General features: G+C 42.6%; 1 protein-coding gene across 1 annotated transcript in view; it reads right to left on the minus strand.

Annotated features, from left to right (window-relative positions):
• CLVS1 (clavesin 1) overlaps positions 1–7,023 on the minus strand; it is a 135,320-nt gene extending 128,297 nt beyond the window's left edge. Inside the window, exon 1 of the mRNA XM_007059459.3 lies at positions 6,698–7,023. The gene's annotated coding sequence lies outside the window, so the exon portion shown is untranslated. The remainder of the gene's footprint in view (positions 1–6,697) is intronic.
• Positions 7,024–10,322: the final 3,299 nt, after the last annotated feature.

A 10,322-nucleotide genomic window follows, 5' to 3' on the forward strand; every position in this document is an offset into this window, starting at 1 on the left:
GTACCAATCCTGAAGAAAGGAGACTTGCCAATCCAAATAATGATCAGTCCTGGGAAAAATGAAAGCAGTTGTTAACAGATTAAGGCCAGTTTTTGAGGAGGAGTAGGTGAGGAAGAATGAACCTTCACACCTTGGCAAAGTTGCATTTGATATTCACGCTCCAACAGTTAATGGTGTAGGAGTGGGGAAGTGAGAATGGGGATTATAGATGTTTTCGGTTTTCATGTACTTCTCTCCAAACCAAATCAAATGCTTTTGTGAAGCATTACAGAAAGTAGTAAAACCATATGGAATCCCAAATAGGATAAATGCAATTATAAAGGTTATATATGAGGACTCCTGTAGTGCCATAAGTATTGGTGGAAAATTAAGCAACTGGTTCAAGTTGAAGTTTGGCATAAGACAAGAGGGCATGGTCACTTTTCATCTTGTACTTAAATTGGATGTTAAGAATAGTAAATGAGTTTGGTGGCTGTGATCTAAAGTTAAGCTCTTTAGTTTATGCGGATGACATCATATAGCTGGCAGACATCTGAATTAATGATGAAACTCTGCACACCTTGGAAAATTGGTGTAGTTGACTATATAATAAATGTCAAAAAGACCCAGTGGGTGCATCTTGGAAAATGGACAATAGACAAACTGTTAAATGCAGCAGCAGTGAAGTCATAAAATCGTGTGTATCTAGGAAGCTTGATCAGTGCTGATGGTTCCATCAAGGATGAGGTTAAATGATGTGCCTTAGCTACAAGTGCAGCATAGAAGTTGATGAAATGAGAGACTGATAAAAACATTGGTACCAAAGTGAAAACTTATCAAACCAGTATTCTAACACTATAACTCTGGTCTGGCAGCAGCTGCAGAAACAGCTGCATGAAACAGACACCAGAAAGCTGGAGGCAGTGGAGATAAGTTGTCTAGAAGATGACAGGTGTAAAATGAAATGGTTTTAAGGCAAATGAAGACATTAGGAGAGAAGGATGTGAAATCTGGGTGCAGGATTGGCTGAAGTAAAAACGATGATGTTGGTGAAGATGCTGCTGAAGATAAACCGCTGACAGGATGTCAAAGAAAATATTACAAATACAACCAAGGTCAGTCCAGCCTAGAGGCCAATCACCTTTTAGATGGTGGGACATCGTATGCAGGGACATGACCAGGATACACTTAGCGGAGGAACAAGCCATGGACAGCAATGCATGATACTGTACTGCTCTCTGTAAAGATGAGATGCTTTGAGATGAGAAGAAGCAGCAGCCCTTATATAGGTCTTTCCATCAGAAGATCTCAAAGTGCTTTACAAAGATGGGTAAGCACTGTTAATGTCATCTGATATGTGGAGAAACTGAAGCACAAAGTTTAAGTGACTTTCCCAAGATCACACAGCAAGTCAATGGCAGAGCCAGAAGTTAGCACTTAGGTATCCTGGGCCATCTGCATTATTTTCTTTGGCATCCTACCAGTTGTTTGTCTCTACCATTGAAATCTTTTCTGCAGCCAATCCTATACCCAGATTTGTTTGTTTGCCTTAAAATCGTTCCATTTCCATCTTTCCATCTTCCAGACAATTCTTATCTCTATTGCCCTTCACACTACTACATCTGGTATTATAGCTTGTGAATCATCATTGACAAATTAATGCTATACATCACCAACAATCTGATGACTCCAGCTTTCCAATGATGTATAACATTTCTCTGGTCCTGTGGGTTCCCATCAAATTAGATATTAACATCACTTCATATGTATCTTTGAGCACTGCTCTGATTATTCTGATTACCATCTTGCCTTTTACCATTAACTTCAGTTCCAGTCGGATTTGTTACCCCATCTCCAAACCTTTGAGAGCTAGACAAGTCTGTAAATCATCTGAAAGCTTGCTGTCATGGCTTTTAGATGATCTAAAGTATTAGGGCAAGCTCCTCAGCTGGTGTTAATAGGCATAGCTCCATTAGGATCTGATCCTTAATTTCTAACTCCTGGCATCCGTGAGGATATTGGCTGCTCAAAGCATTCTGGAAGGGAAGTGAGTGGGCAGAAATGGAAGTAAGATGATAGTCCAGAGTGACTCAACTTTCACCATGTGGGTGTCATCTCATTAAATTGCTTTTTAAAATATGTTGATATTAACTCTGTGAAACAACTTGGGGTTAGATTCTACTCCCTACTGGCACAGATGCTGGAATAGGAGTGCGGGGTGCTGCGGCACTCCCTGGCTTGAACTGGTTTCCATTATATACAAGGTTTGCAGTCTGGTTCAATGGCTGTCAACATACCACACTATAAAAATTGTTCCAGCACCCCTGTCTAACAGGAAAGGAGAGATGGAGTTATAACTGAATCTATGTATAGTGCATATATGGCCTCTGTTACACTAAATACCATGAGATACTATGATATTTATCCTCATATCAGCCCTATCGTGCAGCAAAGTACTATTATCCCCATTTTACAGAGGGGAAACTGAGGCACAGTGGGACAAAGTGGTCTGCCCAAAGTCATACAGGAAGTGTTTGATGGAGCAGGAAGCGGAACACTGGTTTCCTGAGTTAGTACCCTCACCATGCAATTCTCATTCCACCCCTTACATACTGACCAGGGTTATGCTGTACCTCATTGGCTGAAATGAAGCTATGTGCATGTTCTTCCTATGCACTAGAGAGCTCCATGAGACAGTGTGTCCAGTGCTCCTTCCACGGCTCTGCAGCTCCACATTGTCCCCAGTGTAAGGCTGAATCTAAATGGCACAATCTAGACCTCAGCAGTTTAATGTTTCTTTATGTTTCATTAATATTTGCACTTCTTCTTTGATTCGCTCTCCCATCAAAATCTGAGAGGTTGTTAGAGTCCCATCTTACTAGTGCCATCACAATCATTTCCTACTTCTCTATATGAAGAGTTAGAATGGCTCAGTGAGGTTAAATGGGGGGAAATATCTTATTTCATTATCTTTCTAAATCTGGTATTTACTTCACTGGGGCATTGTAGCTTCTCTAGAATGTGGGAATAGGAAACGGTTGTGATTATAACATGAACCTCAGACTCAACAACTCAAAACTCCAGAATTTCCTGGAACTAGGAATCCTAGCTACGGTACAAATATAAACACTTTCTTAAGTTTAGTGACACTAACACATGACAGATCCCTAATGCTCTCAAGTTAGTCTCCCCCCACGCTACCCCCCCCCCACACACACACACAACTTTTGGCCAGGTCTTAATTGTGGAGTAGTGCACATTATGGGAGTATGATTTCCAAAGCACAGTAAGGTGTCATGCAGTCTGTGCAGACCCTGCTCGTTCCCTACTGTGTGATAGTTGTTAAAAAATAATAGGGAACTTTTGAGTGTGAACCAAAGGGGTCTACATGGACCAATTACTGTGCAACATGGTAGTGGTTTAGAAATCATACCCCTGTAGTTTGTATTGCTGCACCATGTAGACAAGCCCTAAGTCAGTTACAGGTTACCTGAGCACAACACTTATCTATCCAGCACTGGTAGTTCAGCCATAGTGCAGGACAAAACACTGCAGCCACTAGACTGATATTTGTGGCACCTTTCCACAACAAGTAGAGCAGCATAGACTGCACCACCTGCTTCCATTTGCTCCTGTTGTTTCTATGGGTTGATAAACATTAAGAGATTCAAGCAATAAGGTGGCAGGGTGTAAAAGCGATTGAGAATTTGGCCAATTATCTTTAAGTCTGGAATTTGCATCATATATTTTCGTAAGTTGTGTAGAAACAGTGTCATGGTGGCACTCAAATATCTTTTAAATAAATATTTTGTACAAAATATCTTATAAGCTAATAAAATGATAGCAGTCTTTCCTCAAATAATTTGATATCAATAGGGAACCAAGCCTTGATAAAATACATATCATATGCAATGTCATCAATGAACTTGGGCATCCAAAGTATGGAAAATTCAGAAGGAATAAAACAGGCAGTAGGACACATGTTATTCATGAAATGTGTGTCAAATAGTCCAAATGTCAGTATGCAGTCCTTCACAAAGCATCATATTCATAGGCTTTTGTCATACTCAATCCAATGGACTACACTGTGCATGCAGTTTAATATTCTTCTTTTAGAATACATTGTCAGTAATGGATAATGCCATGAATTCTCGCATACAAATAGGATATCTGTGAAACATGCTGAAATCTGAGTGGTGAGTTACTGAAATGCTGAGGGACGGGAGTTACTATATGGGTAGAGATGATTGTGTTACAATATCTGCACAAGCATATGTATAAGTTGTACCTGACACATAATCAATGGATTTATTCCTATGCCTTTAAAAAAACACAACTTACCTAATTTTCCTGTTCTTTTGATCCACATTATAAATGTTGGATCTTTTAAAAACAACAGTTCACTGCATGCTAATGTTAATTGTACATGACTGGCACAATCTTGCCGCTTTTAGTTCTAATTGGGGGCATAATTCCCAATGAAGACAGTGAACATTTTTCCTGAGTAGGGCCTGCAGGATCAGTCCCTTTACTAACCCTGTACTGCATTTATTTTGAAAGAAAGAGAATGGACTTCCACACCACTGAAATGAGGAAATGCTGGAATTTTCCTGTAGTTTTATCTCTGACCCCTTGCACACACCTTCAGTTCCAAATTTACATAAAAGGAGAAGTTTAATTTCTTTTTAGAATGGATAAAGGTTTGTAGTCTGTTAAGGAAAGTGCTAGACATTAGGATTTTGATTTCCACAAATCCTATATGGAAGAATACTGTTTGGGGAGTTCTCAGATTAAATCTCTTGAGATTATATTGAATTCAAAAGGGATGAGGCTCTGTTTATTCACCAAACAAAATCAGCATTGGCCACTACTCATTGAACTTCACAACCCTTCCCCTCCTCAGTAAAATAAGCCTGATATTGGTTCTGTTTCTTTACTACATGCCATGTGAATGTCATAGTGGTGTCCAGATGCTACAGAGATGGTAACACTAGAAATAGCTATAGTGAGAGAATAAAATGCTCTTGCCAAACAGTGATGTAAATGTTTCATCGATTGCACATGTAACTGGAAAGCTGCAGGGACTTACAGATCCAAGGTTTAAGGAATGTATCTGAAGTATACTATAGAACTAGCCAAGACATTTGCATTTTATCCGATATTGTCCTCTTTTGGAACATCAGCAGCCCATCCTGGTGTTTGAATAAGGTATGCTCTATGTACAAAGCAAACAGACTTTAATGAATTATATATGTGAACCAATGCTGTCAAATTAATTCCTGCAACCCTTACATTGCAGAATCTCACTGGAGTAAGAGCTATGCAATATAAGTAAGAGTTGCAGAATCAGGTGTGCACAAGATTAAAAAGTCAGGAGTGATTAAATAATGAACCAGGAACTCAAAAGGTTCTTAAAATGGATTATTACAGTTTCCATTATTTTGTATTACTTTGCAAAAAGCTGACTCCTACAAAATACTCAATGATTTTCAAAGATGAGATTAATCAATAAAATCCTTAAAATCATCAGCAATATTTTCTATATGTTAGAACTGATTATGCTGACAAAAACAAATGGACCCTGTTAATGTCAAGCTGGATACTTAACTACAAATCAGTAAAAGATATATAAGGTTATCCAACTTACTATTAGCTGAAAAATAAAATCCTTACCTTTGCTATGCCATGCATGGCATAATGTTGTTGCATAGTATGTCATTTACATGCTGGCGCCATGTTAACTTTTCATATACTAGAAAATCAATTTTATCATCTGATTCCATGAAATCTGTCTTTCTATAATTTGATCATTCCTTCCAAAATATGGTCCAGTTCAGCCGTTGACTAGTGAAAGAAAGACCAGCCATCTGTTCCTTAACTTCATTTTTATTTAGGCTTATTTGGAGCAAATATTTAGGAATCAGCATTTTGAGAAGGGGGAAAAGACCCACAGAAACAACATCCTCCCCCAAGCTTTGAACAGCTGACAATCAATTACAGTCGGTCCGATAAAATACATGGTATTTCTTGCCTTTATTTGCCTTTAGGGTGTTTTTTAATCGATTAAGATAAATCCTTTTTTTTTTTTAATCTTACATTACATGAGAGCAACTTACTCCTTGAGTTTCTGCAGTGGAGGAGCTGAGGGGAGCCGGGTGGAAGTGACTCACCCCACAACCCTCCCCCGCGCGCGCACCACCATTAATGATGATTTCCCTTCGGGGAACCAGAACATCGGCTTGACCCCTGATTGTTCTCCCCAGCCTGCCCTCGCGCTTCGGGTTTAACGTGCCGGATGAAAACAGACAGCAATTTACTGAGGAGGAGCCGCTCCCTGCTGGTCTTGGGCACGCGCCCCATCTGCCAGCGCCTGGCTAGGGGGTCCTTCCAGCCTCCCCTCACTTTCCTTCCCCCCAGCCTTTGTTTTTAGATTGCATCATTCAGCTGAACTTCCCCCCCCCCCTTCCCAACTTGCGCCCCTGCCCCTGCCCTGCCGGGGGCTGGGGTTTTGGCTGGAGAATGTCTATACTACTGCTCCCGGAGAAGTGCAAGATGAGGAGCGGAGGAGCAGCGGCCAGGGAGGAATGCGGGGCAGGATTGCGGCTGAGAGCTGTCCAGGCAGGGTAGTGCTGAAACGCCGCAGCCGTGGAGGGGTTGGGGGAGGGAGGAAGGGGCGGCCGGAGCCTCTGAAAAGCCAGAAGAAAACAAACCCAAATACCTGCACAGGGCCACGCAGCCTTGCCTGGGGGGTATTTTTCCCGGGAGGGGCCTTTGCTGCTGAGATGGGTGCGGGAGAAGGCTCCCTCTCTGCCGGCGCCAGGCTCGGATCTCTCGCGGAACCGGTGAAGGGGAGCGCCCCAGCGCCACCGGGCTGTGGATTTTTGGTAGGAGGCGTGGGCACCAAAGCCTCGCACGGTGGCTGGCATTCCCCTGGGTCCTAAAGGCCTCCCGGGTCAGCTACTCCTCCGGCAGGGGGGTCACACTCGGAGCCCCCATGATGTGAGAGCGGCTCCGCGACCAGCGGCGCCCAGACCGGTTGTGAGGTTCACCCTGGAAGCAGGATAGGAACACATGACAGGAGGACGCACTCCCCCAGGGAGCTCCTCGGTGCTCCTAAATTCACCGCGTGGTGAGTGGAGGTCCCGTGAGAGGTCCCGTGAGATTGATGATTTTGCAGACGTTTCTTACAGCTCTAGCAGCCTGAGCTGCACTGGGCAGATGCGGGAGGGGAAAAAAAAATATCCACCCCAGGCTGTTCTCCAGATTCCCCAGTTAAATCTCAGCGCTAATGGAACCCCCTCCTCCCTGACTGTCTAGGACTATGGCTGTGAGCCCAGCCAGGAAATCTGGGGCTGTCACAGAGAAAGCAATCTTTAATGATAGCCTTAATCTGTGGGCCTTTGGGGGCTGGGGGGGGGGGGGGGTTGCTAATATTGCTGACAAAACCAAGCCTCCCCCTTCAATAGTCCCTGAATACGTTTACTTCTCTTCTTTTCCTCTGTGTTCCCATCTCTTCATAAGTCCTTGTGGACACTAGACCGTTGTTCCAGTACCAGTTCTGTTTGGCATTGTGACACCAACAAAACCATTTTGGCAGCATGTGTTCATACTTGGCTGCTTGCGCCAGTGTATCGTGTCCACACAGTTGTATCAGCCAAAAAAAACCAAGTTGCTCTGTGATTGAGGATCCTTGTGTCCTCTACCTCACCGCCAGGAGCACTACCTTGTGGGAAATTGCCACTGTGCATTGTGGGACAGCTGATGTGTATTGTGGGATAAAAGACTCTCAGAAAATTGTGTGGGATTGGAGTCAGATGCCTACAATTCCTGCTGTTCTATCCTGTTATCAACAGCTCTCCCATGCCAGCCAGTCACTCATGAACTCACCACTGGAAACTGCAGAAGAGAAGAGTGAGGGGGGATTTGATAGCAGCCTTCAACTACCTGAAACGCAGTTCCAAAGAGGATGGAGGTTGGCTGTTCTCAGTAGTGGCAGATGACAGAACAAGAACCAAGGTTACAGTGGGGAGGTCTAGGTTGGATATTAGGAAACACTATTTCATGAGGAGGGTGGTGAAGCAGTGGAATGGGAGGTGGTTGAATCTACCATACTTAGAGATTTTAAGGCCTGGCTTGACAAAGCCTTGGCTGGGATGATTTAGTTGGTGTTGGTCCTGCTTCGAGCAGGGGATTGGACTATATGACCTCCTGCGGTCTCTTCCAACCCTAATATTCTATGGTTCTATAACTCATGAATTCCTTCCTGAAAACACTGATGCAGCACAGAGGAATACATCTCTCTTCTCCATTGTAAGGACAGGACATATGATACTGTTCTATTTGCAAGGACATAGCACTCAGACAAACTAAACAAGATGGTTGGACAGTGACTACAGAATGACTGCAACTGGTAGAGTGGCTGTTTGGGCCCCATCGGATGAGCACCAAGTGGTGGGGCCAAACTGAGAAGCAAACCTGAGATGACAAGCAGTGGCTCCAGAACTTTCAAATGCAGAAAAGCAAATTTCCAGAGTTGTGTGCTCAGCTCAACCCCATCTTGCAGAGAATGAACACCAAGATGAGCGCTGTCCTTACACTGGAGAAATGAATGGTGATCACCATGTGGAAGCTTGCAACCCTAGATTACTTCCAACTGATGAGTCATCAATTTAGCATTGGAAAAATCAATGGTGGAGGTACTTGTCATCAAGATATGCAAGCTGCTAAAGTGTGCCTTGATGTAGACAGTAGTGAGGCTGGATAATGTGCAGGAAATAATACTTGGGTTCACTGAGCTGGACATCCTAAACTATAGTGGGCAGTAGATGGGACACAGATCACCATTGTCTCTCTGGCCCTCCCGATGTAGTATCTTCTTCTTCCCTTTTCCAAGCTAGCTGGGGTTGGGACACTGGATTAGTCTTTTTTCAGGCTTGCTGGTCCAATGTTCAGTCCTGTTGTATGTTTGAATTTATTAACAATTTGAAATTGTCAAACAGGCTCAAATGGAATTATTTAATCAAAGATGATCAGTCTGAGATTCGTACAGCACTATTCAGAATACAGAAAGAATAGATACATTATTACCCGTAGTGTAAGGTAAAGAGCTGGCTTTTGCATCTCTCTCTCTCCTCTGTAACTGGTGGGATGCCAGCAGTTTGCACTCCCTACCTGATTTTCAAAACCTCTGTCCTTCTATAGGGGAGGAGACAAACCCCTTTTTGGAGGGAAAAATACTTTCCCATGATTAATTTCACTGTGTCATGTTTTAACATTTTTTACTTCATTACTTATGTAATATCCTTTATGGTAGTTTTATCTTATCAATCATGTAACCTCAAGGGCATTCTAATCCAGTCATTATTACTGACAGCTGGAACAACCAGCAGTTGTCACTGAGTTAACATCCTTTAATGGATCCCCATTTCATCATTACAGAAAACATCTGCAATAACAATTGTTCCTTATCAATCTCCCAGTCCTGATTATATTTCTGCAGACACTTTTACTAGTCTGAGGGGGGTCTCTTTCCTGAACAACTGTTTTCCCAGAGTTGGAGGCACCAGCCATAATGAAATATGGTCCAATACTCAATCTTAAGAAATTCTTTAATATAGGTCACCCACAGGTTATAAACCAGCACTCTGGCCTTACTATTCAAACACACTCTTTGCTAATACCGTAAAGATTTTGGGATAATAGTTCATATGTAAATACATTTAATATACAAGAAAAAGAAAACTAAAAGGGTTAATATTTACTAACAGGTGCTAACACTTTACGTCCACTCTGTCCTCCCATACCTGGTGTATCCATTGTTTTCTTGGCCATGCTCTTTTTCTCCTCCCATGAATCCTAGTCTCAAATGCCTCCCCAAAAGAGATCCCTTTATCCATGCATGGCCATACCATCTCAGCCTCCTCTCTTACAGCTTCTCTTTGATATTGTAGATCTTGGTTTCACTCCTGATGACATCATTCAGCATTTTGTCCAGCAATATCACCCCACTCACTCCCCTCAGACATTTCATTTCAATGGCTCCAAGTCCTCTCAAGTGCCTCTCTTTGGTTACCCATGTCTCTGATCCATACAGAAGAGCTGGTCTGCCCATGATTTTGTATAACTGACCCTGAAGTAATCTGGACATCTGTTTATCATGAATAAATCCACTTATCTTTCCCCACACTGAACAGGCTTGTTGCAATTCTCTGTCAATTTCTACATTTCCTTCTAACCGGCCCCCAAGGTACTTAAAAGCAAAAACCTGATTTAGGCGCTGGCCCTTGATGTTGATATTCATCTCTCGTATGTGAGTCACCCATATGTCTTCATTCTTTTCTTTA

The sequence above is a fragment of the Chelonia mydas genome, chromosome 2, assembly GCF_015237465.2.
Source record: "Chelonia mydas isolate rCheMyd1 chromosome 2, rCheMyd1.pri.v2, whole genome shotgun sequence".
Classification (NCBI taxonomy): Eukaryota; Metazoa; Chordata; order Testudines; family Cheloniidae; genus Chelonia; species Chelonia mydas.